At 40.6% G+C, this 24,218-nt stretch overlaps 44 non-coding genes across 44 annotated transcripts; 15 read left to right on the top strand and 29 right to left on the bottom strand.

Annotated features, from left to right (window-relative positions):
* Nucleotides 1-64: 64 nt before the first annotated feature.
* TRNAE-UUC (transfer RNA glutamic acid (anticodon UUC)) lies at nucleotides 65-136 on the bottom strand. The gene has a single exon. It is a non-coding gene; the product is annotated as a tRNA-Glu (tRNA).
* An 88-nt stretch (nucleotides 137-224) lies between these two features.
* TRNAM-CAU (transfer RNA methionine (anticodon CAU)) lies at nucleotides 225-297 on the top strand. Its single transcript has one exon. It is a non-coding gene; the product is annotated as a tRNA-Met (tRNA).
* Nucleotides 298-619: 322 nt separating this feature from the next.
* Nucleotides 620-691, bottom strand: TRNAE-CUC (transfer RNA glutamic acid (anticodon CUC)). The gene has a single exon. It is a non-coding gene; the product is annotated as a tRNA-Glu (tRNA).
* Nucleotides 692-1,757: 1,066 nt separating this feature from the next.
* On the bottom strand, nucleotides 1,758-1,829 carry TRNAE-UUC (transfer RNA glutamic acid (anticodon UUC)). The gene has a single exon. It is a non-coding gene; the product is annotated as a tRNA-Glu (tRNA).
* Nucleotides 1,830-1,917: 88 nt separating this feature from the next.
* On the top strand, nucleotides 1,918-1,990 carry TRNAM-CAU (transfer RNA methionine (anticodon CAU)). The gene has a single exon. It is a non-coding gene; the product is annotated as a tRNA-Met (tRNA).
* A 322-nt stretch (nucleotides 1,991-2,312) lies between these two features.
* On the bottom strand, nucleotides 2,313-2,384 carry TRNAE-CUC (transfer RNA glutamic acid (anticodon CUC)). Its single transcript has one exon. It is a non-coding gene; the product is annotated as a tRNA-Glu (tRNA).
* A 1,066-nt stretch (nucleotides 2,385-3,450) lies between these two features.
* TRNAE-UUC (transfer RNA glutamic acid (anticodon UUC)) lies at nucleotides 3,451-3,522 on the bottom strand. The gene has a single exon. It is a non-coding gene; the product is annotated as a tRNA-Glu (tRNA).
* Nucleotides 3,523-3,610: 88 nt separating this feature from the next.
* TRNAM-CAU (transfer RNA methionine (anticodon CAU)) lies at nucleotides 3,611-3,683 on the top strand. Its single transcript has one exon. It is a non-coding gene; the product is annotated as a tRNA-Met (tRNA).
* Nucleotides 3,684-4,005: 322 nt separating this feature from the next.
* Nucleotides 4,006-4,077, bottom strand: TRNAE-CUC (transfer RNA glutamic acid (anticodon CUC)). The gene has a single exon. It is a non-coding gene; the product is annotated as a tRNA-Glu (tRNA).
* Nucleotides 4,078-5,148: 1,071 nt separating this feature from the next.
* On the bottom strand, nucleotides 5,149-5,220 carry TRNAE-UUC (transfer RNA glutamic acid (anticodon UUC)). Its single transcript has one exon. It is a non-coding gene; the product is annotated as a tRNA-Glu (tRNA).
* Nucleotides 5,221-5,308: 88 nt separating this feature from the next.
* Nucleotides 5,309-5,381, top strand: TRNAM-CAU (transfer RNA methionine (anticodon CAU)). Its single transcript has one exon. It is a non-coding gene; the product is annotated as a tRNA-Met (tRNA).
* Nucleotides 5,382-5,703: 322 nt separating this feature from the next.
* TRNAE-CUC (transfer RNA glutamic acid (anticodon CUC)) lies at nucleotides 5,704-5,775 on the bottom strand. Its single transcript has one exon. It is a non-coding gene; the product is annotated as a tRNA-Glu (tRNA).
* A 1,067-nt stretch (nucleotides 5,776-6,842) lies between these two features.
* TRNAE-UUC (transfer RNA glutamic acid (anticodon UUC)) lies at nucleotides 6,843-6,914 on the bottom strand. The gene has a single exon. It is a non-coding gene; the product is annotated as a tRNA-Glu (tRNA).
* An 88-nt stretch (nucleotides 6,915-7,002) lies between these two features.
* On the top strand, nucleotides 7,003-7,075 carry TRNAM-CAU (transfer RNA methionine (anticodon CAU)). The gene has a single exon. It is a non-coding gene; the product is annotated as a tRNA-Met (tRNA).
* Nucleotides 7,076-7,397: 322 nt separating this feature from the next.
* On the bottom strand, nucleotides 7,398-7,469 carry TRNAE-CUC (transfer RNA glutamic acid (anticodon CUC)). The gene has a single exon. It is a non-coding gene; the product is annotated as a tRNA-Glu (tRNA).
* Nucleotides 7,470-8,535: 1,066 nt separating this feature from the next.
* On the bottom strand, nucleotides 8,536-8,607 carry TRNAE-UUC (transfer RNA glutamic acid (anticodon UUC)). The gene has a single exon. It is a non-coding gene; the product is annotated as a tRNA-Glu (tRNA).
* Nucleotides 8,608-8,695: 88 nt separating this feature from the next.
* On the top strand, nucleotides 8,696-8,768 carry TRNAM-CAU (transfer RNA methionine (anticodon CAU)). The gene has a single exon. It is a non-coding gene; the product is annotated as a tRNA-Met (tRNA).
* Nucleotides 8,769-9,090: 322 nt separating this feature from the next.
* TRNAE-CUC (transfer RNA glutamic acid (anticodon CUC)) lies at nucleotides 9,091-9,162 on the bottom strand. Its single transcript has one exon. It is a non-coding gene; the product is annotated as a tRNA-Glu (tRNA).
* Nucleotides 9,163-10,247: 1,085 nt separating this feature from the next.
* On the bottom strand, nucleotides 10,248-10,319 carry TRNAE-UUC (transfer RNA glutamic acid (anticodon UUC)). The gene has a single exon. It is a non-coding gene; the product is annotated as a tRNA-Glu (tRNA).
* An 88-nt stretch (nucleotides 10,320-10,407) lies between these two features.
* On the top strand, nucleotides 10,408-10,480 carry TRNAM-CAU (transfer RNA methionine (anticodon CAU)). Its single transcript has one exon. It is a non-coding gene; the product is annotated as a tRNA-Met (tRNA).
* A 322-nt stretch (nucleotides 10,481-10,802) lies between these two features.
* Nucleotides 10,803-10,874, bottom strand: TRNAE-CUC (transfer RNA glutamic acid (anticodon CUC)). The gene has a single exon. It is a non-coding gene; the product is annotated as a tRNA-Glu (tRNA).
* Nucleotides 10,875-11,947: 1,073 nt separating this feature from the next.
* On the bottom strand, nucleotides 11,948-12,019 carry TRNAE-UUC (transfer RNA glutamic acid (anticodon UUC)). Its single transcript has one exon. It is a non-coding gene; the product is annotated as a tRNA-Glu (tRNA).
* An 88-nt stretch (nucleotides 12,020-12,107) lies between these two features.
* On the top strand, nucleotides 12,108-12,180 carry TRNAM-CAU (transfer RNA methionine (anticodon CAU)). Its single transcript has one exon. It is a non-coding gene; the product is annotated as a tRNA-Met (tRNA).
* A 322-nt stretch (nucleotides 12,181-12,502) lies between these two features.
* On the bottom strand, nucleotides 12,503-12,574 carry TRNAE-CUC (transfer RNA glutamic acid (anticodon CUC)). Its single transcript has one exon. It is a non-coding gene; the product is annotated as a tRNA-Glu (tRNA).
* Nucleotides 12,575-13,655: 1,081 nt separating this feature from the next.
* TRNAE-UUC (transfer RNA glutamic acid (anticodon UUC)) lies at nucleotides 13,656-13,727 on the bottom strand. The gene has a single exon. It is a non-coding gene; the product is annotated as a tRNA-Glu (tRNA).
* Nucleotides 13,728-13,815: 88 nt separating this feature from the next.
* Nucleotides 13,816-13,888, top strand: TRNAM-CAU (transfer RNA methionine (anticodon CAU)). The gene has a single exon. It is a non-coding gene; the product is annotated as a tRNA-Met (tRNA).
* Nucleotides 13,889-14,210: 322 nt separating this feature from the next.
* TRNAE-CUC (transfer RNA glutamic acid (anticodon CUC)) lies at nucleotides 14,211-14,282 on the bottom strand. Its single transcript has one exon. It is a non-coding gene; the product is annotated as a tRNA-Glu (tRNA).
* A 1,066-nt stretch (nucleotides 14,283-15,348) lies between these two features.
* TRNAE-UUC (transfer RNA glutamic acid (anticodon UUC)) lies at nucleotides 15,349-15,420 on the bottom strand. The gene has a single exon. It is a non-coding gene; the product is annotated as a tRNA-Glu (tRNA).
* An 88-nt stretch (nucleotides 15,421-15,508) lies between these two features.
* Nucleotides 15,509-15,581, top strand: TRNAM-CAU (transfer RNA methionine (anticodon CAU)). The gene has a single exon. It is a non-coding gene; the product is annotated as a tRNA-Met (tRNA).
* Nucleotides 15,582-15,903: 322 nt separating this feature from the next.
* TRNAE-CUC (transfer RNA glutamic acid (anticodon CUC)) lies at nucleotides 15,904-15,975 on the bottom strand. The gene has a single exon. It is a non-coding gene; the product is annotated as a tRNA-Glu (tRNA).
* A 1,076-nt stretch (nucleotides 15,976-17,051) lies between these two features.
* Nucleotides 17,052-17,123, bottom strand: TRNAE-UUC (transfer RNA glutamic acid (anticodon UUC)). The gene has a single exon. It is a non-coding gene; the product is annotated as a tRNA-Glu (tRNA).
* Nucleotides 17,124-17,211: 88 nt separating this feature from the next.
* Nucleotides 17,212-17,284, top strand: TRNAM-CAU (transfer RNA methionine (anticodon CAU)). Its single transcript has one exon. It is a non-coding gene; the product is annotated as a tRNA-Met (tRNA).
* A 322-nt stretch (nucleotides 17,285-17,606) lies between these two features.
* On the bottom strand, nucleotides 17,607-17,678 carry TRNAE-CUC (transfer RNA glutamic acid (anticodon CUC)). The gene has a single exon. It is a non-coding gene; the product is annotated as a tRNA-Glu (tRNA).
* A 1,066-nt stretch (nucleotides 17,679-18,744) lies between these two features.
* Nucleotides 18,745-18,816, bottom strand: TRNAE-UUC (transfer RNA glutamic acid (anticodon UUC)). Its single transcript has one exon. It is a non-coding gene; the product is annotated as a tRNA-Glu (tRNA).
* An 88-nt stretch (nucleotides 18,817-18,904) lies between these two features.
* TRNAM-CAU (transfer RNA methionine (anticodon CAU)) lies at nucleotides 18,905-18,977 on the top strand. The gene has a single exon. It is a non-coding gene; the product is annotated as a tRNA-Met (tRNA).
* Nucleotides 18,978-19,299: 322 nt separating this feature from the next.
* Nucleotides 19,300-19,371, bottom strand: TRNAE-CUC (transfer RNA glutamic acid (anticodon CUC)). Its single transcript has one exon. It is a non-coding gene; the product is annotated as a tRNA-Glu (tRNA).
* A 1,066-nt stretch (nucleotides 19,372-20,437) lies between these two features.
* TRNAE-UUC (transfer RNA glutamic acid (anticodon UUC)) lies at nucleotides 20,438-20,509 on the bottom strand. Its single transcript has one exon. It is a non-coding gene; the product is annotated as a tRNA-Glu (tRNA).
* An 88-nt stretch (nucleotides 20,510-20,597) lies between these two features.
* Nucleotides 20,598-20,670, top strand: TRNAM-CAU (transfer RNA methionine (anticodon CAU)). The gene has a single exon. It is a non-coding gene; the product is annotated as a tRNA-Met (tRNA).
* A 322-nt stretch (nucleotides 20,671-20,992) lies between these two features.
* Nucleotides 20,993-21,064, bottom strand: TRNAE-CUC (transfer RNA glutamic acid (anticodon CUC)). Its single transcript has one exon. It is a non-coding gene; the product is annotated as a tRNA-Glu (tRNA).
* A 1,066-nt stretch (nucleotides 21,065-22,130) lies between these two features.
* TRNAE-UUC (transfer RNA glutamic acid (anticodon UUC)) lies at nucleotides 22,131-22,202 on the bottom strand. The gene has a single exon. It is a non-coding gene; the product is annotated as a tRNA-Glu (tRNA).
* Nucleotides 22,203-22,290: 88 nt separating this feature from the next.
* On the top strand, nucleotides 22,291-22,363 carry TRNAM-CAU (transfer RNA methionine (anticodon CAU)). Its single transcript has one exon. It is a non-coding gene; the product is annotated as a tRNA-Met (tRNA).
* A 322-nt stretch (nucleotides 22,364-22,685) lies between these two features.
* Nucleotides 22,686-22,757, bottom strand: TRNAE-CUC (transfer RNA glutamic acid (anticodon CUC)). The gene has a single exon. It is a non-coding gene; the product is annotated as a tRNA-Glu (tRNA).
* Nucleotides 22,758-23,829: 1,072 nt separating this feature from the next.
* On the bottom strand, nucleotides 23,830-23,901 carry TRNAE-UUC (transfer RNA glutamic acid (anticodon UUC)). Its single transcript has one exon. It is a non-coding gene; the product is annotated as a tRNA-Glu (tRNA).
* Nucleotides 23,902-23,989: 88 nt separating this feature from the next.
* On the top strand, nucleotides 23,990-24,062 carry TRNAM-CAU (transfer RNA methionine (anticodon CAU)). Its single transcript has one exon. It is a non-coding gene; the product is annotated as a tRNA-Met (tRNA).
* Nucleotides 24,063-24,218: the final 156 nt, after the last annotated feature.

Here is a 24,218-nt window from a genome sequence, read left to right as displayed (position 1 = left end):
GTACTTTTATTTGCAAAACACATTTCAGTCTTTGAATGTTGGCAGTAGTACAGAAAAAAGTGAATTCCCATACCGGGAGTCGAACCCGGGCCGCCTGGGTGAAAACCAGGAATCCTAACCGCTAGACCATATGGGAATAGATACCTTCAAGCTCGTTGACAATATGAAAAAAATAAGTTTCGTGCCTTGCACAAGAAGTGTCTGCAGATTAGCTTGTGTGTCTTGCCTCGTTAGCGCAGTAGGTAGCGCGTCAGTCTCATAATCTGAAGGTCGTGAGTTCGATCCTCACACGGGGCAGCATATTCCTCTTTTCTTAAGAGATATTGTCCCCAATTTAGAACTTTCCCTTTCAGTTCTAAAATGATTCTGATAATGAAGAAATTGTGAGCCCAAATGACAGACAGTACAAATGGGTTGTTGAGTCTCTTAACACCTTTGGTGTAAAAAGAGGTAGTTGGGAATGATTTGAGCTATGAAACCAAACTCAGTCTTGCGCCAAAAGTCGCAATGAATGGACAAAAAGCTGGTGCTCAGCATTTTTGACGGTTAAGTCCAAATTGTACCTGAGATACGTTTGACTGAAAATAACGCATCAGTAGTTAGTACAGAAAAGGGTACTTTCCCATACCGGGAGTCGAACCCGGGCCGCCTGGGTGAGAACCAGGAATCCTAACCGCTAGACCATATGGGAAATGATGCATAGCGGTATCAGTGACAATGTAAAAAAAAGAAGTTTACTACTTGACACAAGAAACGTCTGCAGTTCAATTTGCGCAACTTGCCTCGTTAACACAGTAGGAAGCAAATCCGTCTCATAAGCTAAAGGTTGAACTTTTGATGCTCAGAAGAGGCACTGGCCCCTTGTTTTTTCAATCAATTCTGTCTCCATCTTTGCTAGAGAGCCACCGATTTTTCCCATTCAGTACCAAAACATAACCGATTGCAGCAAAGAGGAGAGCTCTAATAACAGACAGGGAAAAAAGGGTTGCTGAGTCCCTTAAAACCTAGGAGTTACAAGTGAGAAATAAGAATGGTTTGAGCGTTGACCTCAAATGGTATGTGGTGCAAATAAATAACCCAAAACTCTGGTGGTTGACATTTTTGCTGCATAGAGCAGTTCCAACCTAAACTGATTCCATCTACAAGGTTCGTGGCAGTTTTTGAATGTGCGTACATATGCCAAAGGAGGTCACTCCCATAGCAGGAATTGAACCAGTCAACCAGCGATGCTAGGTCCTTTTCCGCATGGGGCAAGCTTTACACTAACCAACAAAACAGGTTTAAAAAAAAAAAAAAAAAAAGAAGTTTTTTGCTTTGATTAAATAAATTTTACATTACTAAAGCTAAAACTTTCCACATGAACACCATAATTAGCATATCAGTTGGCAATCTGAAGAATATGAGTTTATTTCTCACATGTGGTACTACTCCCTCCTTTTCTCAGGAGACTGTGTTACCAACTCAGAACTTTCCCATTAATTTCTGAAATGTTTCCGATTGGAAATGAAGTAGGAGCCCTAATGACAGACAGAACACATGGATTGTTGGGCCCCTAACACTTTGGAGTAAAAAGGTGTAGTTGAGAATGAGTTAAGCTATGAAACAAAATTAAATCTTGTGCAAAAGGTCAGAATGAATGAAAAATACCCTGGTGTTCAGCATTTTTGACTGCAAAGTGCAAATTCTATCTGAAGTACTTTTATTTGCAAAACACATTTCAGTCTTTGAATGTTGGCAGTAGTACAGAAAAAAGTGAATTCCCATACCGGGAGTCGAACCCGGGCCGCCTGGGTGAAAACCAGGAATCCTAACCGCTAGACCATATGGGAATAGATACCTTCAAGCTCGTTGACAATATGAAAAAAATAAGTTTCGTGCCTTGCACAAGAAGTGTCTGCAGATTAGCTTGTGTGTCTTGCCTCGTTAGCGCAGTAGGTAGCGCGTCAGTCTCATAATCTGAAGGTCGTGAGTTCGATCCTCACACGGGGCAGCATATTCCTCTTTTCTTAAGAGATATTGTCCCCAATTTAGAACTTTCCCTTTCAGTTCTAAAATGATTCTGATAATGAAGAAATTGTGAGCCCAAATGACAGACAGTACAAATGGGTTGTTGAGTCTCTTAACACCTTTGGTGTAAAAAGAGGTAGTTGGGAATGATTTGAGCTATGAAACCAAACTCAGTCTTGCGCCAAAAGTCGCAATGAATGGACAAAAAGCTGGTGCTCAGCATTTTTGACGGTTAAGTCCAAATTGTACCTGAGATACGTTTGACTGAAAATAACGCATCAGTAGTTAGTACAGAAAAGGGTACTTTCCCATACCGGGAGTCGAACCCGGGCCGCCTGGGTGAGAACCAGGAATCCTAACCGCTAGACCATATGGGAAATGATGCATAGCGGTATCAGTGACAATGTAAAAAAAAGAAGTTTACTACTTGACACAAGAAACGTCTGCAGTTCAATTTGCGCAACTTGCCTCGTTAACACAGTAGGAAGCAAATCCGTCTCATAAGCTAAAGGTTGAACTTTTGATGCTCAGAAGAGGCACTGGCCCCTTGTTTTTTCAATCAATTCTGTCTCCATCTTTGCTAGAGAGCCACCGATTTTTCCCATTCAGTACCAAAACATAACCGATTGCAGCAAAGAGGAGAGCTCTAATAACAGACAGGGAAAAAAGGGTTGCTGAGTCCCTTAAAACCTAGGAGTTACAAGTGAGAAATAAGAATGGTTTGAGCGTTGACCTCAAATGGTATGTGGTGCAAATAAATAACCCAAAACTCTGGTGGTTGACATTTTTGCTGCATAGAGCAGTTCCAACCTAAACTGATTCCATCTACAAGGTTCGTGGCAGTTTTTGAATGTGCGTACATATGCCAAAGGAGGTCACTCCCATAGCAGGAATTGAACCAGTCAACCAGCGATGCTAGGTCCTTTTCCGCATGGGGCAAGCTTTACACTAACCAACAAAACAGGTTTAAAAAAAAAAAAAAAAAAAGAAGTTTTTTGCTTTGATTAAATAAATTTTACATTACTAAAGCTAAAACTTTCCACATGAACACCATAATTAGCATATCAGTTGGCAATCTGAAGAATATGAGTTTATTTCTCACATGTGGTACTACTCCCTCCTTTTCTCAGGAGACTGTGTTACCAACTCAGAACTTTCCCATTAATTTCTGAAATGTTTCCGATTGGAAATGAAGTAGGAGCCCTAATGACAGACAGAACACATGGATTGTTGGGCCCCTAACACTTTGGAGTAAAAAGGTGTAGTTGAGAATGAGTTAAGCTATGAAACAAAATTAAATCTTGTGCAAAAGGTCAGAATGAATGAAAAATACCCTGGTGTTCAGCATTTTTGACTGCAAAGTGCAAATTCTATCTGAAGTACTTTTATTTGCAAAACACATTTCAGTCTTTGAATGTTGGCAGTAGTACAGAAAAAAGTGAATTCCCATACCGGGAGTCGAACCCGGGCCGCCTGGGTGAAAACCAGGAATCCTAACCGCTAGACCATATGGGAATAGATACCTTCAAGCTCGTTGACAATATGAAAAAAATAAGTTTCGTGCCTTGCACAAGAAGTGTCTGCAGATTAGCTTGTGTGTCTTGCCTCGTTAGCGCAGTAGGTAGCGCGTCAGTCTCATAATCTGAAGGTCGTGAGTTCGATCCTCACACGGGGCAGCATATTCCTCTTTTCTTAAGAGATATTGTCCCCAATTTAGAACTTTCCCTTTCAGTTCTAAAATGATTCTGATAATGAAGAAATTGTGAGCCCAAATGACAGACAGTACAAATGGGTTGTTGAGTCTCTTAACACCTTTGGTGTAAAAAGAGGTAGTTGGGAATGATTTGAGCTATGAAACCAAACTCAGTCTTGCGCCAAAAGTCGCAATGAATGGACAAAAAGCTGGTGCTCAGCATTTTTGACGGTTAAGTCCAAATTGTACCTGAGATACGTTTGACTGAAAATAACGCATCAGTAGTTAGTACAGAAAAGGGTACTTTCCCATACCGGGAGTCGAACCCGGGCCGCCTGGGTGAGAACCAGGAATCCTAACCGCTAGACCATATGGGAAATGATGCATAGCGGTATCAGTGACAATGTAAAAAAAAGAAGTTTACTACTTGACACAAGAAACGTCTGCAGTTCAATTTGCGCAACTTGCCTCGTTAACACAGTAGGAAGCAAATCCGTCTCATAAGCTAAAGGTTGAACTTTTGATGCTCAGAAGAGGCACTGGCCCCTTGTTTTTTCAATCAATTCTGTCTCCATCTTTGCTAGAGAGCCACCGATTTTTCCCATTCAGTACCAAAACATAACCGATTGCAGCAAAGAGGAGAGCTCTAATAACAGACAGGGAAAAAAGGGTTGCTGAGTCCCTTAAAACCTAGGCGTTACAAGTGAGAAATAAGAATGGTTTGAGCGTTGACCTCAAATGGTATGTGTTGCAAATAAATAACCCAAAACTCTGGTGGTTGACATTTTTGCTGCATAGAGCAGTTCCAACCTAAACTGATTCCATCTACAAGGTTCGTGGCAGTTTTTGAATGTGCGTACATATGCCAAAGGAGGTCACTCCCATAGCAGGAATTGAACCAGTCAACCAGCGATGCTAGGTCCTTTTCCGCATGGGGCAAGCTTTACACTAACCAACAAAACAGGTTTAAAAAAAAAAAAAAAAAAAAAAAAGAAGTTTTTTGCTTTGATTAAATAAATTTTACATTACTAAAGCTAAAACTTTCCACATGAACACCATAATTAGCATATCAGTTGGCAATCTGAAGAATATGAGTTTATTTCTCACATGTGGTACTACTCCCTCCTTTTCTCAGGAGACTGTGTTACCAACTCAGAACTTTCCCATTAATTTCTGAAATGTTTCCGATTGGAAATGAAGTAGGAGCCCTAATGACAGACAGAACACATGGATTGTTGGGCCCCTAACACTTTGGAGTAAAAAGGTGTAGTTGAGAATGAGTTAAGCTATGAAACAAAATTAAATCTTGTGCAAAAGGTCAGAATGAATGAAAAATACCCTGGTGTTCAGCATTTTTGACTGCAAAGTGCAAATTCTATCTGAAGTACTTTTATTTGCAAAACACATTTCAGTCTTTGAATGTTGGCAGTAGTACAGAAAAAAGTGAATTCCCATACCGGGAGTCGAACCCGGGCCGCCTGGGTGAAAACCAGGAATCCTAACCGCTAGACCATATGGGAATAGATACCTTCAAGCTCGTTGACAATATGAAAAAAATAAGTTTCGTGCCTTGCACAAGAAGTGTCTGCAGATTAGCTTGTGTGTCTTGCCTCGTTAGCGCAGTAGGTAGCGCGTCAGTCTCATAATCTGAAGGTCGTGAGTTCGATCCTCACACGGGGCAGCATATTCCTCTTTTCTTAAGAGATATTGTCCCCAATTTAGAACTTTCCCTTTCAGTTCTAAAATGATTCTGATAATGAAGAAATTGTGAGCCCAAATGACAGACAGTACAAATGGGTTGTTGAGTCTCTTAACACCTTTGGTGTAAAAAGAGGTAGTTGGGAATGATTTGAGCTATGAAACCAAACTCAGTCTTGCGCCAAAAGTCGCAATGAATGGACAAAAAGCTGGTGCTCAGCATTTTTGACGGTTAAGTCCAAATTGTACCTGAGATACGTTTGACTGAAAATAACGCATCAGTAGTTAGTACAGAAAAGGGTACTTTCCCATACCGGGAGTCGAACCCGGGCCGCCTGGGTGAGAACCAGGAATCCTAACCGCTAGACCATATGGGAAATGATGCATAGCGGTATCAGTGACAATGTAAAAAAAAGAAGTTTACTACTTGACACAAGAAACGTCTGCAGTTCAATTTGCGCAACTTGCCTCGTTAACACAGTAGGAAGCAAATCCGTCTCATAAGCTAAAGGTTGAACTTTTGATGCTCAGAAGAGGCACTGGCCCCTTGTTTTTTCAATCAATTCTGTCTCCATCTTTGCTAGAGAGCCACCGATTTTTCCCATTCAGTACCAAAACATAACCGATTGCAGCAAAGAGGAGAGCTCTAATAACAGACAGGGAAAAAAGGGTTGCTGAGTCCCTTAAAACCTAGGCGTTACAAGTGAGAAATAAGAATGGTTTGAGCGTTGACCTCAAATGGTATGTGTTGCAAATAAATAACCCAAAACTCTGGTGGTTGACATTTTTGCTGCATAGAGCAGTTCCAACCTAAACTGATTCCATCTACAAGGTTCGTGGCAGTTTTTGAATGTGCGTACATATGCCAAAGGAGGTCACTCCCATAGCAGGAATTGAACCAGTCAACCAGCGATGCTAGGTCCTTTTCCGCATGGGGCAAGCTTTACACTAACCAACAAAACAGGTTTAAAAAAAAAAAAAAAAAAAAGAAGTTTTTTGCTTTGATTAAATAAATTTTACATTACTAAAGCTAAAACTTTCCACATGAACACCATAATTAGCATATCAGTTGGCAATCTGAAGAATATGAGTTTATTCCTCACATGTGGTACTACTCCCTCCTTTTCTCAGGAGACTGTGTTACCAACTCAGAACTTTCCCATTAATTTCTGAAATGTTTCCGATTGGAAATGAAGTAGGAGCCCTAATGACAGACAGAACACATGGATTGTTGGGCCCCTAACACTTTGGAGTAAAAAGGTGTAGTTGAGAATGAGTTAAGCTATGAAACTAAATTAAATCTTGTGCAAAAGGTCAGAATGAATGAAAAATACCCTGGTGTTCAGCATTTTTGACTGCAAAGTGCAAATTCTATCTGAAGTACTTTTATTTGCAAAACACATTTCAGTCTTTGAATGTTGGCAGTAGTACAGAAAAAAGTGAATTCCCATACCGGGAGTCGAACCCGGGCCGCCTGGGTGAAAACCAGGAATCCTAACCGCTAGACCATATGGGAATAGATACCTTCAAGCTCGTTGACAATATGAAAAAAATAAGTTTCGTGCCTTGCACAAGAAGTGTCTGCAGATTAGCTTGTGTGTCTTGCCTCGTTAGCGCAGTAGGTAGCGCGTCAGTCTCATAATCTGAAGGTCGTGAGTTCGATCCTCACACGGGGCAGCATATTCCTCTTTTCTTAAGAGATATTGTCCCCAATTTAGAACTTTCCCTTTCAGTTCTAAAATGATTCTGATAATGAAGAAATTGTGAGCCCAAATGACAGACAGTACAAATGGGTTGTTGAGTCTCTTAACACCTTTGGTGTAAAAAGAGGTAGTTGGGAATGATTTGAGCTATGAAACCAAACTCAGTCTTGCGCCAAAAGTCGCAATGAATGGACAAAAAGCTGGTGCTCAGCATTTTTGACGGTTAAGTCCAAATTGTACCTGAGATACGTTTGACTGAAAATAACGCATCAGTAGTTAGTACAGAAAAGGGTACTTTCCCATACCGGGAGTCGAACCCGGGCCGCCTGGGTGAGAACCAGGAATCCTAACCGCTAGACCATATGGGAAATGATGCATAGCGGTATCAGTGACAATGTAAAAAAAAGAAGTTTACTACTTGACACAAGAAACGTCTGCAGTTCAATTTGCGCAACTTGCCTCGTTAACACAGTAGGAAGCAAATCCGTCTCATAAGCTAAAGGTTGAACTTTTGATGCTCAGAAGAGGCACTGGCCCCTTGTTTTTTCAATCAATTCTGTCTCCATCTTTGCTAGAGAGCCACCGATTTTTCCCATTCAGTACCAAAACATAACCGATTGCAGCAAAGAGGAGAGCTCTAATAACAGACAGGGAAAAAAGGGTTGCTGAGTCCCTTAAAACCTAGGAGTTACAAGTGAGAAATAAGAATGGTTTGAGCGTTGACCTCAAATGGTATGTGGTGCAAATAAATAACCCAAAACTCTGGTGGTTGACATTTTTGCTGCATAGAGCAGTTCCAACCTAAACTGATTCCATCTACAAGGTTCGTGGCAGTTTTTGAATGTGCGTACATATGCCAAAGGAGGTCACTCCCATAGCAGGAATTGAACCAGTCAACCAGCGATGCTAGGTCCTTTTCCGCATGGGGCAAGCTTTACACTAACCAACAAAACAGGTTTAAAAAAAAAAAAAAAAAAAGAAGTTTTTTGCTTTGATTAAATAAATTTTACATTACTAAAGCTAAAACTTTCCACATGAACACCATAATTAGCATATCAGTTGGCAATCTGAAGAATATGAGTTTATTTCTCACATGTGGTACTACTCCCTCCTTTTCTCAGGAGACTGTGTTACCAACTCAGAACTTTCCCATTAATTTCTGAAATGTTTCCGATTGGAAATGAAGTAGGAGCCCTAATGACAGACAGAACACATGGATTGTTGGGCCCCTAACACTTTGGAGTAAAAAGGTGTAGTTGAGAATGAGTTAAGCTATGAAACAAAATTAAATCTTGTGCAAAAGGTCAGAATGAATGAAAAATACCCTGGTGTTCAGCATTTTTGACTGCAAAGTGCAAATTCTATCTGAAGTACTTTTATTTGCAAAACACATTTCAGTCTTTGAATGTTGGCAGTAGTACAGAAAAAAGTGAATTCCCATACCGGGAGTCGAACCCGGGCCGCCTGGGTGAAAACCAGGAATCCTAACCGCTAGACCATATGGGAATAGATACCTTCAAGCTCGTTGACAATATGAAAAAAATAAGTTTCGTGCCTTGCACAAGAAGTGTCTGCAGATTAGCTTGTGTGTCTTGCCTCGTTAGCGCAGTAGGTAGCGCGTCAGTCTCATAATCTGAAGGTCGTGAGTTCGATCCTCACACGGGGCAGCATATTCCTCTTTTCTTAAGAGATATTGTCCCCAATTTAGAACTTTCCCTTTCAGTTCTAAAATGATTCTGATAATGAAGAAATTGTGAGCCCAAATGACAGACAGTACAAATGGGTTGTTGAGTCTCTTAACACCTTTGGTGTAAAAAGAGGTAGTTGGGAATGATTTGAGCTATGAAACCAAACTCAGTCTTGCGCCAAAAGTCGCAATGAATGGACAAAAAGCTGGTGCTCAGCATTTTTGACGGTTAAGTCCAAATTGTACCTGAGATACGTTTGACTGAAAATAACGCATCAGTAGTTAGTACAGAAAAGGGTACTTTCCCATACCGGGAGTCGAACCCGGGCCGCCTGGGTGAGAACCAGGAATCCTAACCGCTAGACCATATGGGAAATGATGCATAGCGGTATCAGTGACAATGTAAAAAAAAGAAGTTTACTACTTGACACAAGAAACGTCTGCAGTTCAATTTGCGCAACTTGCCTCGTTAACACAGTAGGAAGCAAATCCGTCTCATAAGCTAAAGGTTGAACTTTTGATGCTCAGAAGAGGCACTGGCCCCTTGTTTTTTCAATCAATTCTGTCTCCATCTTTGCTAGAGAGCCACCGATTTTTCCCATTCAGTACCAAAACATAACCGATTGCAGCAAAGAGGAGAGCTCTAATAACAGACAGGGAAAAAAGGGTTGCTGAGTCCCTTAAAACCTAGGCGTTACAAGTGAGAAATAAGAATGGTTTGAGCGTTGACCTCAAATGGTATGTGTTGCAAATAAATAACCCAAAACTCTGGTGGTTGACATTTTTGCTGCATAGAGCAGTTCCAACCTAAACTGATTCCATCTACAAGGTTCGTGGCAGTTTTTGAATGTGCGTACATATGCCAAAGGAGGTCACTCCCATAGCAGGAATTGAACCAGTCAACCAGCGATGCTAGGTCCTTTTCCGCATGGGGCAAGCTTTACACTAACCAACAAAACAGGTTTAAAAAAAAAAAAAAAAAAAAAAAAAAAAAAAAAAAAAAGAAGTTTTTTGCTTTGATTAAATAAATTTTACATTACTAAAGCTAAAACTTTCCACATGAACACCATAATTAGCATATCAGTTGGCAATCTGAAGAATATGAGTTTATTTCTCACATGTGGTACTACTCCCTCCTTTTCTCAGGAGACTGTGTTACCAACTCAGAACTTTCCCATTAATTTCTGAAATGTTTCCGATTGGAAATGAAGTAGGAGCCCTAATGACAGACAGAACACATGGATTGTTGGGCCCCTAACACTTTGGAGTAAAAAGGTGTAGTTGAGAATGAGTTAAGCTATGAAACAAAATTAAATCTTGTGCAAAAGGTCAGAATGAATGAAAAATACCCTGGTGTTCAGCATTTTTGACTGCAAAGTGCAAATTCTATCTGAAGTACTTTTATTTGCAAAACACATTTCAGTCTTTGAATGTTGGCAGTAGTACAGAAAAAAGTGAATTCCCATACCGGGAGTCGAACCCGGGCCGCCTGGGTGAAAACCAGGAATCCTAACCGCTAGACCATATGGGAATAGATACCTTCAAGCTCGTTGACAATATGAAAAAAATAAGTTTCGTGCCTTGCACAAGAAGTGTCTGCAGATTAGCTTGTGTGTCTTGCCTCGTTAGCGCAGTAGGTAGCGCGTCAGTCTCATAATCTGAAGGTCGTGAGTTCGATCCTCACACGGGGCAGCATATTCCTCTTTTCTTAAGAGATATTGTCCCCAATTTAGAACTTTCCCTTTCAGTTCTAAAATGATTCTGATAATGAAGAAATTGTGAGCCCAAATGACAGACAGTACAAATGGGTTGTTGAGTCTCTTAACACCTTTGGTGTAAAAAGAGGTAGTTGGGAATGATTTGAGCTATGAAACCAAACTCAGTCTTGCGCCAAAAGTCGCAATGAATGGACAAAAAGCTGGTGCTCAGCATTTTTGACGGTTAAGTCCAAATTGTACCTGAGATACGTTTGACTGAAAATAACGCATCAGTAGTTAGTACAGAAAAGGGTACTTTCCCATACCGGGAGTCGAACCCGGGCCGCCTGGGTGAGAACCAGGAATCCTAACCGCTAGACCATATGGGAAATGATGCATAGCGGTATCAGTGACAATGTAAAAAAAAGAAGTTTACTACTTGACACAAGAAACTTCTGCAGTTCAATTTGCGCAACTTGCCTCCTTAACACAGTAGGAAGCAAATCCGTCTCATAAGCTAAAGGTTGAACTTTTGATGCTCAGAAGAGGCACTGGCCCCTTGTTTTTTCAATCAATTCTGTCTCCATCTTTGCTAGAGAGCCACCGATTTTTCCCATTCAGTACCAAAACATAACCGATTGCAGCAAAGAGGAGAGCTCTAATAACAGACAGGGAAAAAAGGGTTGCTGAGTCCCTTAAAACCTAGGAGTTACAAGTGAGAAATAAGAATGGTTTGAGCGTTGACCTCAAATGGTATGTGGTGCAAATAAATAACCCAAAACTCTGGTGGTTGACATTTTTGCTGCATAGAGCAGTTCCAACCTAAACTGATTCCATCTACAAGGTTTGTGGCAGTTTTTGAATGTGCGTACATATGCCAAAGGAGGTCACTCCCATAGCAGGAATTGAACCAGTCAACCAGCGATGCTAGGTCCTTTTCCGCATGGGGCAAGCTTTACACTAACCAACAAGACAGGTTTAAAAAAAAAAAAAAAAAAAAAAAAAAGAAGTTTTTTGCTTTGATTAAATAAATTTTACATTACTAAAGCTAAAACTTTCCACATGAACACCATAATTAGCATATCAGTTGGCAATCTGAAGAATATGAGTTTATTCCTCAAATGTGGTACTACTCCCTCCTTTTCTCAGGAGACTGTGTTACCAACTCAGAACTTTCCCATTAATTTCTGAAATGTTTCCGATTGGAAATGAAGTAGGAGCCCTAATGACAGACAGAACACATGGATTGTTGGGCCCCTAACACTTTGGAGTAAAAAGGTGTAGTTGAGAATGAGTTAAGCTATGAAACAAAATTAAATCTTGTGCAAAAGGTCAGAATGAATGAAAAATACCCTGGTGTTCAGCATTTTTGACTGCAAAGTGCAAATTCTATCTGAAGTACTTTTATTTGCAAAACACATTTCAGTCTTTGAATGTTGGCAGTAGTACAGAAAAAAGTGAATTCCCATACCGGGAGTCGAACCCGGGCCGCCTGGGTGAAAACCAGGAATCCTAACCGCTAGACCATATGGGAATAGATACCTTCAAGCTCGTTGACAATATGAAAAAAATAAGTTTCGTGCCTTGCACAAGAAGTGTCTGCAGATTAGCTTGTGTGTCTTGCCTCGTTAGCGCAGTAGGTAGCGCGTCAGTCTCATAATCTGAAGGTCGTGAGTTCGATCCTCACACGGGGCAGCATATTCCTCTTTTCTTAAGAGATATTGTCCCCAATTTAGAACTTTCCCTTTCAGTTCTAAAATGATTCTGATAATGAAGAAATTGTGAGCCCAAATGACAGACAGTACAAATGGGTTGTTGAGTCTCTTAACACCTTTGGTGTAAAAAGAGGTAGTTGGGAATGATTTGAGCTATGAAACCAAACTCAGTCTTGCGCCAAAAGTCGCAATGAATGGACAAAAAGCTGGTGCTCAGCATTTTTGACGGTTAAGTCCAAATTGTACCTGAGATACGTTTGACTGAAAATAACGCATCAGTAGTTAGTACAGAAAAGGGTACTTTCCCATACCGGGAGTCGAACCCGGGCCGCCTGGGTGAGAACCAGGAATCCTAACCGCTAGACCATATGGGAAATGATGCATAGCGGTATCAGTGACAATGTAAAAAAAAGAAGTTTACTACTTGACACAAGAAACGTCTGCAGTTCAATTTGCGCAACTTGCCTCGTTAACACAGTAGGAAGCAAATCCGTCTCATAAGCTAAAGGTTGAACTTTTGATGCTCAGAAGAGGCACTGGCCCCTTGTTTTTTCAATCAATTCTGTCTCCATCTTTGCTAGAGAGCCACCGATTTTTCCCATTCAGTACCAAAACATAACCGATTGCAGCAAAGAGGAGAGCTCTAATAACAGACAGGGAAAAAAGGGTTGCTGAGTCCCTTAAAACCTAGGCGTTACAAGTGAGAAATAAGAATGGTTTGAGCGTTGACCTCAAATGGTATGTGTTGCAAATAAATAACCCAAAACTCTGGTGGTTGACATTTTTGCTGCATAGAGCAGTTCCAACCTAAACTGATTCCATCTACAAGGTTCGTGGCAGTTTTTGAATGTGCGTACATATGCCAAAGGAGGTCACTCCCATAGCAGGAATTGAACCAGTCAACCAGCGATGCTAGGTCCTTTTCCGCATGGGGCAAGCTTTACACTAACCAACAAAACAGGTTTAAAAAAAAAAAAAAAAAAAAAAAAAAAAAAAAAAGAAGTTTTTTGCTTTGATTAAATAAATTTTACATTACTAAAGCTAAAACTTTCCACATGAACACCATAATTAGCATATCAGTTGGCAATCTGAAGAATATGAGTTTATTTCTCACATGTGGTACTACTCCCTCCTTTTCTCAGGAGACTGTGTTACCAACTCAGAACTTTCCCATTAATTTCTGAAATGTTTCCGATTGGAAATGAAGTAGGAGCCCTAATGACAGACAGAACACATGGATTGTTGGGCCCCTAACACTTTGGAGTAAAAAGGTGTAGTTGAGAATGAGTTAAGCTATGAAACAAAATTAAATCTTGTGCAAAAGGTCAGAATGAATGAAAAATACCCTGGTGTTCAGCATTTTTGACTGCAAAGTGCAAATTCTATCTGAAGTACTTTTATTTGCAAAACACATTTCAGTCTTTGAATGTTGGCAGTAGTACAGAAAAAAGTGAATTCCCATACCGGGAGTCGAACCCGGGCCGCCTGGGTGAAAACCAGGAATCCTAACCGCTAGACCATATGGGAATAGATACCTTCAAGCTCGTTGACAATATGAAAAAAATAAGTTTCGTGCCTTGCACAAGAAGTGTCTGCAGATTAGCTTGTGTGTCTTGCCTCGTTAGCGCAGTAGGTAGCGCGTCAGTCTCATAATCTGAAGGTCGTGAGTTCGATCCTCACACGGGGCAGCATATTCCTCTTTTCTTAAGAGATATTGTCCCCAATTTAGAACTTTCCCTTTCAGTTCTAAAATGATTCTGATAATGAAGAAATTGTGAGCCCAAATGACAGACAGTACAAATGGGTTGTTGAGTCTCTTAACACCTTTGGTGTAAAAAGAGGTAGTTGGGAATGATTTGAGCTATGAAACCAAACTCAGTCTTGCGCCAAAAGTCGCAATGAATGGACAAAAAGCTGGTGCTCAGCATTTTTGACGGTTAAGTCCAAATTGTACCTGAGATACGTTTGACTGAAAATAACGCATCAGTAGTTAGTACAGAAAAGGGTACTTTCCCATACCGGGAGTCGAACCCGGGCCGCCTGGGTGAGAACCAGGAATCCTAACCGCTAGACCATATGGGAAATGATGCATAGCGGTATCAGTGACAATGTAAAAAAAAGAAGTTTACTACTTGACACAAGAAACGTCTGCAGTTCAATTTGCGCAACTTGCCTCGTTAACACAGTAGGAAGCAAATCCGTCTCATAAGCTAAAGGTTGAACTTTTGATGCTCAGAAGAGGCACTGGCCCCTTGTTTTTTCAATCAATTCTGTCTCCATCTTTGCTAGAGAGCCACCGATTTTTCCCATTCAGTACCAAAACATAACCGATTGCAGCAAAGAGGAGAGCTCTAATAACAGACAGGGAAAAAAGGGTTGCTGAGTCCCTTAAAACCTAGGCGTTACAAGTGAGAAATAAGAATGGTTTGAGCGTTGACCTCAAATGGTATGTGTTGCAAATAAATAACCCAAAACTCTGGTGGTTGACATTTTTGCTGCATAGAGCAGTTCCAACCTAAACTGATTCCATCTACAAGGTTCGTGGCAGTTTTTGAATGTGCGTACATATGCCAAAGGAGGTCACTCCCATAGCAGGAATTGAACCAGTCAACCAGCGATGCTAGGTCCTTTTCCGCATGGGGCAAGCTTTACACTAACCAACAAAACAGGTTTAAAAAAAAAAAAAAAAAAAGAAGTTTTTTGCTTTGATTAAATAAATTTTACATTACTAAAGCTAAAACTTTCCACATGAACACCATAATTAGCATATCAGTTGGCAATCTGAAGAATATGAGTTTATTTCTCACATGTGGTACTACTCCCTCCTTTTCTCAGGAGACTGTGTTACCAACTCAGAACTTTCCCATTAATTTCTGAAATGTTTCCGATTGGAAATGAAGTAGGAGCCCTAATGACAGACAGAACACATGGATTGTTGGGCCCCTAACACTTTGGAGTAAAAAGGTGTAGTTGAGAATGAGTTAAGCTATGAAACAAAATTAAATCTTGTGCAAAAGGTCAGAATGAATGAAAAATACCCTGGTGTTCAGCATTTTTGACTGCAAAGTGCAAATTCTATCTGAAGTACTTTTATTTGCAAAACACATTTCAGTCTTTGAATGTTGGCAGTAGTACAGAAAAAAGTGAATTCCCATACCGGGAGTCGAACCCGGGCCGCCTGGGTGAAAACCAGGAATCCTAACCGCTAGACCATATGGGAATAGATACCTTCAAGCTCGTTGACAATATGAAAAAAATAAGTTTCGTGCCTTGCACAAGAAGTGTCTGCAGATTAGCTTGTGTGTCTTGCCTCGTTAGCGCAGTAGGTAGCGCGTCAGTCTCATAATCTGAAGGTCGTGAGTTCGATCCTCACACGGGGCAGCATATTCCTCTTTTCTTAAGAGATATTGTCCCCAATTTAGAACTTTCCCTTTCAGTTCTAAAATGATTCTGATAATGAAGAAATTGTGAGCCCAAATGACAGACAGTACAAATGGGTTGTTGAGTCTCTTAACACCTTTGGTGTAAAAAGAGGTAGTTGGGAATGATTTGAGCTATGAAACCAAACTCAGTCTTGCGCCAAAAGTCGCAATGAATGGACAAAAAGCTGGTGCTCAGCATTTTTGACGGTTAAGTCCAAATTGTACCTGAGATACGTTTGACTGAAAATAACGCATCAGTAGTTAGTACAGAAAAGGGTACTTTCCCATACCGGGAGTCGAACCCGGGCCGCCTGGGTGAGAACCAGGAATCCTAACCGCTAGACCATATGGGAAATGATGCATAGCGGTATCAGTGACAATGTAAAAAAAAGAAGTTTACTACTTGACACAAGAAACGTCTGCAGTTCAATTTGCGCAACTTGCCTCGTTAACACAGTAGGAAGCAAATCCGTCTCATAAGCTAAAGGTTGAACTTTTGATGCTCAGAAGAGGCACTGGCCCCTTGTTTTTTCAATCAATTCTGTCTCCATCTTTGCTAGAGAGCCACCGATTTTTCCCATTCAGTACCAAAACATAACCGATTGCAGCAAAGAGGAGAGCTCTAATAACAGACAGGGAAAAAAGGGTTGCTGAGTCCCTTAAAACCTAGGCGTTACAAGTGAGAAATAAGAATGGTTTGAGCGTTGACCTCAAATGGTATGTGTTGCAAATAAATAACCCAAAACTCTGGTGGTTGACATTTTTGCTGCATAGAGCAGTTCCAACCTAAACTGATTCCATCTACAAGGTTCGTGGCAGTTTTTGAATGTGCGTACATATGCCAAAGGAGGTCACTCCCATAGCAGGAATTGAACCAGTCAACCAGCGATGCTAGGTCCTTTTCCGCATGGGGCAAGCTTTACACTAACCAACAAAACAGGTTTAAAAAAAAAAAAAAAAAAAAAAAAAAAAAGAAGTTTTTTGCTTTGATTAAATAAATTTTACATTACTAAAGCTAAAACTTTCCACATGAACACCATAATTAGCATATCAGTTGGCAATCTGAAGAATATGAGTTTATTTCTCACATGTGGTACTACTCCCTCCTTTTCTCAGGAGACTGTGTTACCAACTCAGAACTTTCCCATTAATTTCTGAAATGTTTCCGATTGGAAATGAAGTAGGAGCCCTAATGACAGACAGAACACATGGATTGTTGGGCCCCTAACACTTTGGAGTAAAAAGGTGTAGTTGAGAATGAGTTAAGCTATGAAACAAAATTAAATCTTGTGCAAAAGGTCAGAATGAATGAAAAATACCCTGGTGTTCAGCATTTTTGACTGCAAAGTGCAAATTCTATCTGAAGTACTTTTATTTGCAAAACACATTTCAGTCTTTGAATGTTGGCAGTAGTACAGAAAAAAGTGAATTCCCATACCGGGAGTCGAACCCGGGCCGCCTGGGTGAAAACCAGGAATCCTAACCGCTAGACCATATGGGAATAGATACCTTCAAGCTCGTTGACAATATGAAAAAAATAAGTTTCGTGCCTTGCACAAGAAGTGTCTGCAGATTAGCTTGTGTGTCTTGCCTCGTTAGCGCAGTAGGTAGCGCGTCAGTCTCATAATCTGAAGGTCGTGAGTTCGATCCTCACACGGGGCAGCATATTCCTCTTTTCTTAAGAGATATTGTCCCCAATTTAGAACTTTCCCTTTCAGTTCTAAAATGATTCTGATAATGAAGAAATTGTGAGCCCAAATGACAGACAGTACAAATGGGTTGTTGAGTCTCTTAACACCTTTGGTGTAAAAAGAGGTAGTTGGGAATGATTTGAGCTATGAAACCAAACTCAGTCTTGCGCCAAAAGTCGCAATGAATGGACAAAAAGCTGGTGCTCAGCATTTTTGACGGTTAAGTCCAAATTGTACCTGAGATACGTTTGACTGAAAATAACGCATCAGTAGTTAGTACAGAAAAGGGTACTTTCCCATACCGGGAGTCGAACCCGGGCCGCCTGGGTGAGAACCAGGAATCCTAACCGCTAGACCATATGGGAAATGATGCATAGCGGTATCAGTGACAATGTAAAAAAAAGAAGTTTACTACTTGACACAAGAAACGTCTGCAGTTCAATTTGCGCAACTTGCCTCGTTAACACAGTAGGAAGCAAATCCGTCTCATAAGCTAAAGGTTGAACTTTTGATGCTCAGAAGAGGCACTGGCCCCTTGTTTTTTCAATCAATTCTGTCTCCATCTTTGCTAGAGAGCCACCGATTTTTCCCATTCAGTACCAAAACATAACCGATTGCAGCAAAGAGGAGAGCTCTAATAACAGACAGGGAAAAAAGGGTTGCTGAGTCCCTTAAAACCTAGGAGTTACAAGTGAGAAATAAGAATGGTTTGAGCGTTGACCTCAAATGGTATGTGGTGCAAATAAATAACCCAAAACTCTGGTGGTTGACATTTTTGCTGCATAGAGCAGTTCCAACCTAAACTGATTCCATCTACAAGGTTCGTGGCAGTTTTTGAATGTGCGTACATATGCCAAAGGAGGTCACTCCCATAGCAGGAATTGAACCAGTCAACCAGCGATGCTAGGTCCTTTTCCGCATGGGGCAAGCTTTACACTAACCAACAAAACAGGTTTAAAAAAAAAAAAAAAAAAAGAAGTTTTTTGCTTTGATTAAATAAATTTTACATTACTAAAGCTAAAACTTTCCACATGAACACCATAATTAGCATATCAGTTGGCAATCTGAAGAATATGAGTTTATTTCTCACATGTGGTACTACTCCCTCCTTTTCTCAGGAGACTGTGTTACCAACTCAGAACTTTCCCATTAATTTCTGAAATGTTTCCGATTGGAAATGAAGTAGGAGCCCTAATGACAGACAGAACACATGGATTGTTGGGCCCCTAACACTTTGGAGTAAAAAGGTGTAGTTGAGAATGAGTTAAGCTATGAAACAAAATTAAATCTTGTGCAAAAGGTCAGAATGAATGAAAAATACCCTGGTGTTCAGCATTTTTGACTGCAAAGTGCAAATTCTATCTGAAGTACTTTTATTTGCAAAACACATTTCAGTCTTTGAATGTTGGCAGTAGTACAGAAAAAAGTGAATTCCCATACCGGGAGTCGAACCCGGGCCGCCTGGGTGAAAACCAGGAATCCTAACCGCTAGACCATATGGGAATAGATACCTTCAAGCTCGTTGACAATATGAAAAAAATAAGTTTCGTGCCTTGCACAAGAAGTGTCTGCAGATTAGCTTGTGTGTCTTGCCTCGTTAGCGCAGTAGGTAGCGCGTCAGTCTCATAATCTGAAGGTCGTGAGTTCGATCCTCACACGGGGCAGCATATTCCTCTTTTCTTAAGAGATATTGTCCCCAATTTAGAACTTTCCCTTTCAGTTCTAAAATGATTCTGATAATGAAGAAATTGTGAGCCCAAATGACAGACAGTACAAATGGGTTGTTGAGTCTCTTAACACCTTTGGTGTAAAAAGAGGTAGTTGGGAATGATTTGAGCTATGAAACCAAACTCAGTCTTGCGCCAAAAGTCGCAATGAATGGACAAAAAGCTGGTGCTCAGCATTTTTGACGGTTAAGTCCAAATTGTACCTGAGATACGTTTGACTGAAAATAACGCATCAGTAGTTAGTACAGAAAAGGGTACTTTCCCATACCGGGAGTCGAACCCGGGCCGCCTGGGTGAGAACCAGGAATCCTAACCGCTAGACCATATGGGAAATGATGCATAGCGGTATCAGTGACAATGTAAAAAAAAGAAGTTTACTACTTGACACAAGAAACGTCTGCAGTTCAATTTGCGTAACTTGCCTCGTTAACACAGTAGGAAGCAAATCCGTCTCATAAGCTAAAGGTTGAACTTTTGATGCTCAGAAGAGGCACTGGCCCCTTGTTTTTTCAATCAATTCTGTCTCCATCTTTGCTAGAGAGCCACCGATTTTTCCCATTCAGTACCAAAACATAACCGATTGCAGCAAAGAGGAGAGCTCTAATAACAGACAGGGAAAAAAGGGTTGCTGAGTCCCTTAAAACCTAGGAGTTACAAGTGAGAAATAAGAATGGTTTGAGCGTTGACCTCAAATGGTATGTGGTGCAAATAAATAACCCAAAACTCTGGTGGTTGACATTTTTGCTGCATAGAGCAGTTCCAACCTAAACTGATTCCATCTACAAGGTTCGTGGCAGTTTTTGAATGTGCGTACATATGCCAAAGGAGGTCACTCCCATAGCAGGAATTGAACCAGTCAACCAGCGATGCTAGGTCCTTTTCCGCATGGGGCAAGCTTTACACTAACCAACAAAACAGGTTTAAAAAAAAAAAAAAAAAAAGAAGTTTTTTGCTTTGATTAAATAAATTTTACATTACTAAAGCTAAAACTTTCCACATGAACACCATAATTAGCATATCAGTTGGCAATCTGAAGAATATGAGTTTATTTCTCACATGTGGTACTACTCCCTCCTTTTCTCAGGAGACTGTGTTACCAACTCAGAACTTTCCCATTAATTTCTGAAATGTTTCCGATTGGAAATGAAGTAGGAGCCCTAATGACAGACAGAACACATGGATTGTTGGGCCCCTAACACTTTGGAGTAAAAAGGTGTAGTTGAGAATGAGTTAAGCTATGAAACAAAATTAAATCTTGTGCAAAAGGTCAGAATGAATGAAAAATACCCTGGTGTTCAGCATTTTTGACTGCAAAGTGCAAATTCTATCTGAAGTACTTTTATTTGCAAAACACATTTCAGTCTTTGAATGTTGGCAGTAGTACAGAAAAAAGTGAATTCCCATACCGGGAGTCGAACCCGGGCCGCCTGGGTGAAAACCAGGAATCCTAACCGCTAGACCATATGGGAATAGATACCTTCAAGCTCGTTGACAATATGAAAAAAATAAGTTTCGTGCCTTGCACAAGAAGTGTCTGCAGATTAGCTTGTGTGTCTTGCCTCGTTAGCGCAGTAGGTAGCGCGTCAGTCTCATAATCTGAAGGTCGTGAGTTCGATCCTCACACGGGGCAGCATATTCCTCTTTTCTTAAGAGATATTGTCCCCAATTTAGAACTTTCCCTTTCAGTTCTAAAATGATTCTGATAATGAAGAAATTGTGAGCCCAAATGACAGACAGTACAAATGGGTTGTTGAGTCTCTTAACACCTTTGGTGTAAAAAGAGGTAGTTGGGAATGATTTGAGCTATGAAACCAAACTCAGTCTTGCGCCAAAAGTCGCAATGAATGGACAAAAAGCTGGTGCTCAGCATTTTTGACGGTTAAGTCCAAATTGTACCTGAGATACGTTTGACTGAAAATAACGCATCAGTAGTTAGTACAGAAAAGGGTACTTTCCCATACCGGGAGTCGAACCCGGGCCGCCTGGGTGAGAACCAGGAATCCTAACCGCTAGACCATATGGGAAATGATGCATAGCGGTATCAGTGACAATGTAAAAAAAAGAAGTTTACTACTTGACACAAGAAACGTCTGCAGTTCAATTTGCGCAACTTGCCTCGTTAACACAGTAGGAAGCAAATCCGTCTCATAAGCTAAAGGTTGAACTTTTGATGCTCAGAAGAGGCACTGGCCCCTTGTTTTTTCAATCAATTCTGTCTCCATCTTTGCTAGAGAGCCACCGATTTTTCCCATTCAGTACCAAAACATAACCGATTGCAGCAAAGAGGAGAGCTCTAATAACAGACAGGGAAAAAAGGGTTGCTGAGTCCCTTAAAACCTAGGAGTTACAAGTGAGAAATAAGAATGGTTTGAGCGTTGACCTCAAATGGTATGTGGTGCAAATAAATAACCCAAAACTCTGGTGGTTGACATTTTTGCTGCATAGAGCAGTTCCAACCTAAACTGATTCCATCTACAAGGTTCGTGGCAGTTTTTGAATGTGCGTACATATGCCAAAGGAGGTCACTCCCATAGCAGGAATTGAACCAGTCAACCAGCGATGCTAGGTCCTTTTCCGCATGGGGCAAGCTTTACACTAACCAACAAAACAGGTTTAAAAAAAAAAAAAAAAAAAGAAGTTTTTTGCTTTGATTAAATAAATTTTACATTACTAAAGCTAAAACTTTCCACATGAACACCATAATTAGCATATCAGTTGGCAATCTGAAGAATATGAGTTTATTTCTCACATGTGGTACTACTCCCTCCTTTTCTCAGGAGACTGTGTTACCAACTCAGAACTTTCCCATTAATTTCTGAAATGTTTCCGATTGGAAATGAAGTAGGAGCCCTAATGACAGACAGAACACATGGATTGTTGGGCCCCTAACACTTTGGAGTAAAAAGGTGTAGTTGAGAATGAGTTAAGCTATGAAACAAAATTAAATCTTGTGCAAAAGGTCAGAATGAATGAAAAATACCCTGGTGTTCAGCATTTTTGACTGCAAAGTGCAAATTCTATCTGAAGTACTTTTATTTGCAAAACACATTTCAGTCTTTGAATGTTGGCAGTAGTACAGAAAAAAGTGAATTCCCATACCGGGAGTCGAACCCGGGCCGCCTGGGTGAAAACCAGGAATCCTAACCGCTAGACCATATGGGAATAGATACCTTCAAGCTCGTTGACAATATGAAAAAAATAAGTTTCGTGCCTTGCACAAGAAGTGTCTGCAGATTAGCTTGTGTGTCTTGCCTCGTTAGCGCAGTAGGTAGCGCGTCAGTCTCATAATCTGAAGGTCGTGAGTTCGATCCTCACACGGGGCAGCATATTCCTCTTTTCTTAAGAGATATTGTCCCCAATTTAGAACTTTCCCTTTCAGTTCTAAAATGATTCTGATAATGAAGAAATTGTGAGCCCAAATGACAGACAGTACAAATGGGTTGTTGAGTCTCTTAACACCTTTGGTGTAAAAAGAGGTAGTTGGGAATGATTTGAGCTATGAAACCAAACTCAGTCTTGCGCCAAAAGTCGCAATGAATGGACAAAAAGCTGGTGCTCAGCATTTTTGACGGTTAAGTCCAAATTGTACCTGAGATACGTTTGACTGAAAATAACGCATCAGTAGTTAGTACAGAAAAGGGTACTTTCCCATACCGGGAGTCGAACCCGGGCCGCCTGGGTGAGAACCAGGAATCCTAACCGCTAGACCATATGGGAAATGATGCATAGCGGTATCAGTGACAATGTAAAAAAAAGAAGTTTACTACTTGACACAAGAAACGTCTGCAGTTCAATTTGCGCAACTTGCCTCGTTAACACAGTAGGAAGCAAATCCGTCTCATAAGCTAAAGGTTGAACTTTTGATGCTCAGAAGAGGCACTGGCCCCTTGTTTTTTCAATCAATTCTGTCTCCATCTTTGCTAGAGAGCCACCGATTTTTCCCATTCAGTACCAAAACATAACCGATTGCAGCAAAGAGGAGAGCTCTAATAACAGACAGGGAAAAAAGGGTTGCTGAGTCCCTTAAAACCTAGGCGTTACAAGTGAGAAATAAGAATGGTTTGAGCGTTGACCTCAAATGGTATGTGTTGCAAATAAATAACCCAAAACTCTGGTGGTTGACATTTTTGCTGCATAGAGCAGTTCCAACCTAAACTGATTCCATCTACAAGGTTCGTGGCAGTTTTTGAATGTGCGTACATATGCCAAAGGAGGTCACTCCCATAGCAGGAATTGAACCAGTCAACCAGCGATGCTAGGTCCTTTTCCGCATGGGGCAAGCTTTACACTAACCAACAAAACAGGTTTAAAAAAAAAAAAAAAAAAAAAAAAAGAAGTTTTTTGCTTTGATTAAATAAATTTTACATTACTAAAGCTAAAACTTTCCACATGAACACCATAATTAGCATATCAGTTGGCAATCTGAAGAATATGAGTTTATTTCTCACATGTGGTACTACTCCCTCCTTTTCTCAGGAGACTGTGTTACCAACTCAGAACTTTCCCATTAATTTCTGAAATGTTTCCGATTGGAAATGAAGTAGGAGCCCTAATGACAGACAGAACACATGGATTGTTGGGCCCCTAACACTTTGGAGTAAAAAGGTGTAGTTGAGAATGAGTTAAGCTATGAAACAAAATTAAATCTTGTGCAAAAGGTCAGAATGAATGAAAAATACCCTGGTGTTCAGCATTTTTGACTGCAAAGTGCAAATTCTATCTGAAGTACTTTTATTTGCAAAACACATTTCAGTCTTTGAATGTTGGCAGTAGTACAGAAAAAAGTGAATTCCCATACCGGGAGTCGAACCCGGGCCGCCTGGGTGAAAACCAGGAATCCTAACCGCTAGACCATATGGGAATAGATACCTTCAAGCTCGTTGACAATATGAAAAAAATAAGTTTCGTGCCTTGCACAAGAAGTGTCTGCAGATTAGCTTGTGTGTCTTGCCTCGTTAGCGCAGTAGGTAGCGCGTCAGTCTCATAATCTGAAGGTCGTGAGTTCGATCCTCACACGGGGCAGCATATTCCTCTTTTCTTAAGAGATATTGTCCCCAATTTAGAACTTTCCCTTTCAGTTCTAAAATGATTCTGATAATGAAGAAATTGTGAGCCCAAATGACAGACAGTACAAATGGGTTGTTGAGTCTCTTAACACCTTTGGTGTAAAAAGAGGTA

This window comes from Ranitomeya imitator, chromosome 4, assembly GCF_032444005.1.
Source record: "Ranitomeya imitator isolate aRanImi1 chromosome 4, aRanImi1.pri, whole genome shotgun sequence".
Classification (NCBI taxonomy): domain Eukaryota; kingdom Metazoa; phylum Chordata; class Amphibia; order Anura; family Dendrobatidae; genus Ranitomeya; species Ranitomeya imitator.
The sequence above is the reverse complement of the archived record's forward strand: the minus strand, read 5'-3'. Positions and strand labels throughout refer to the sequence as shown.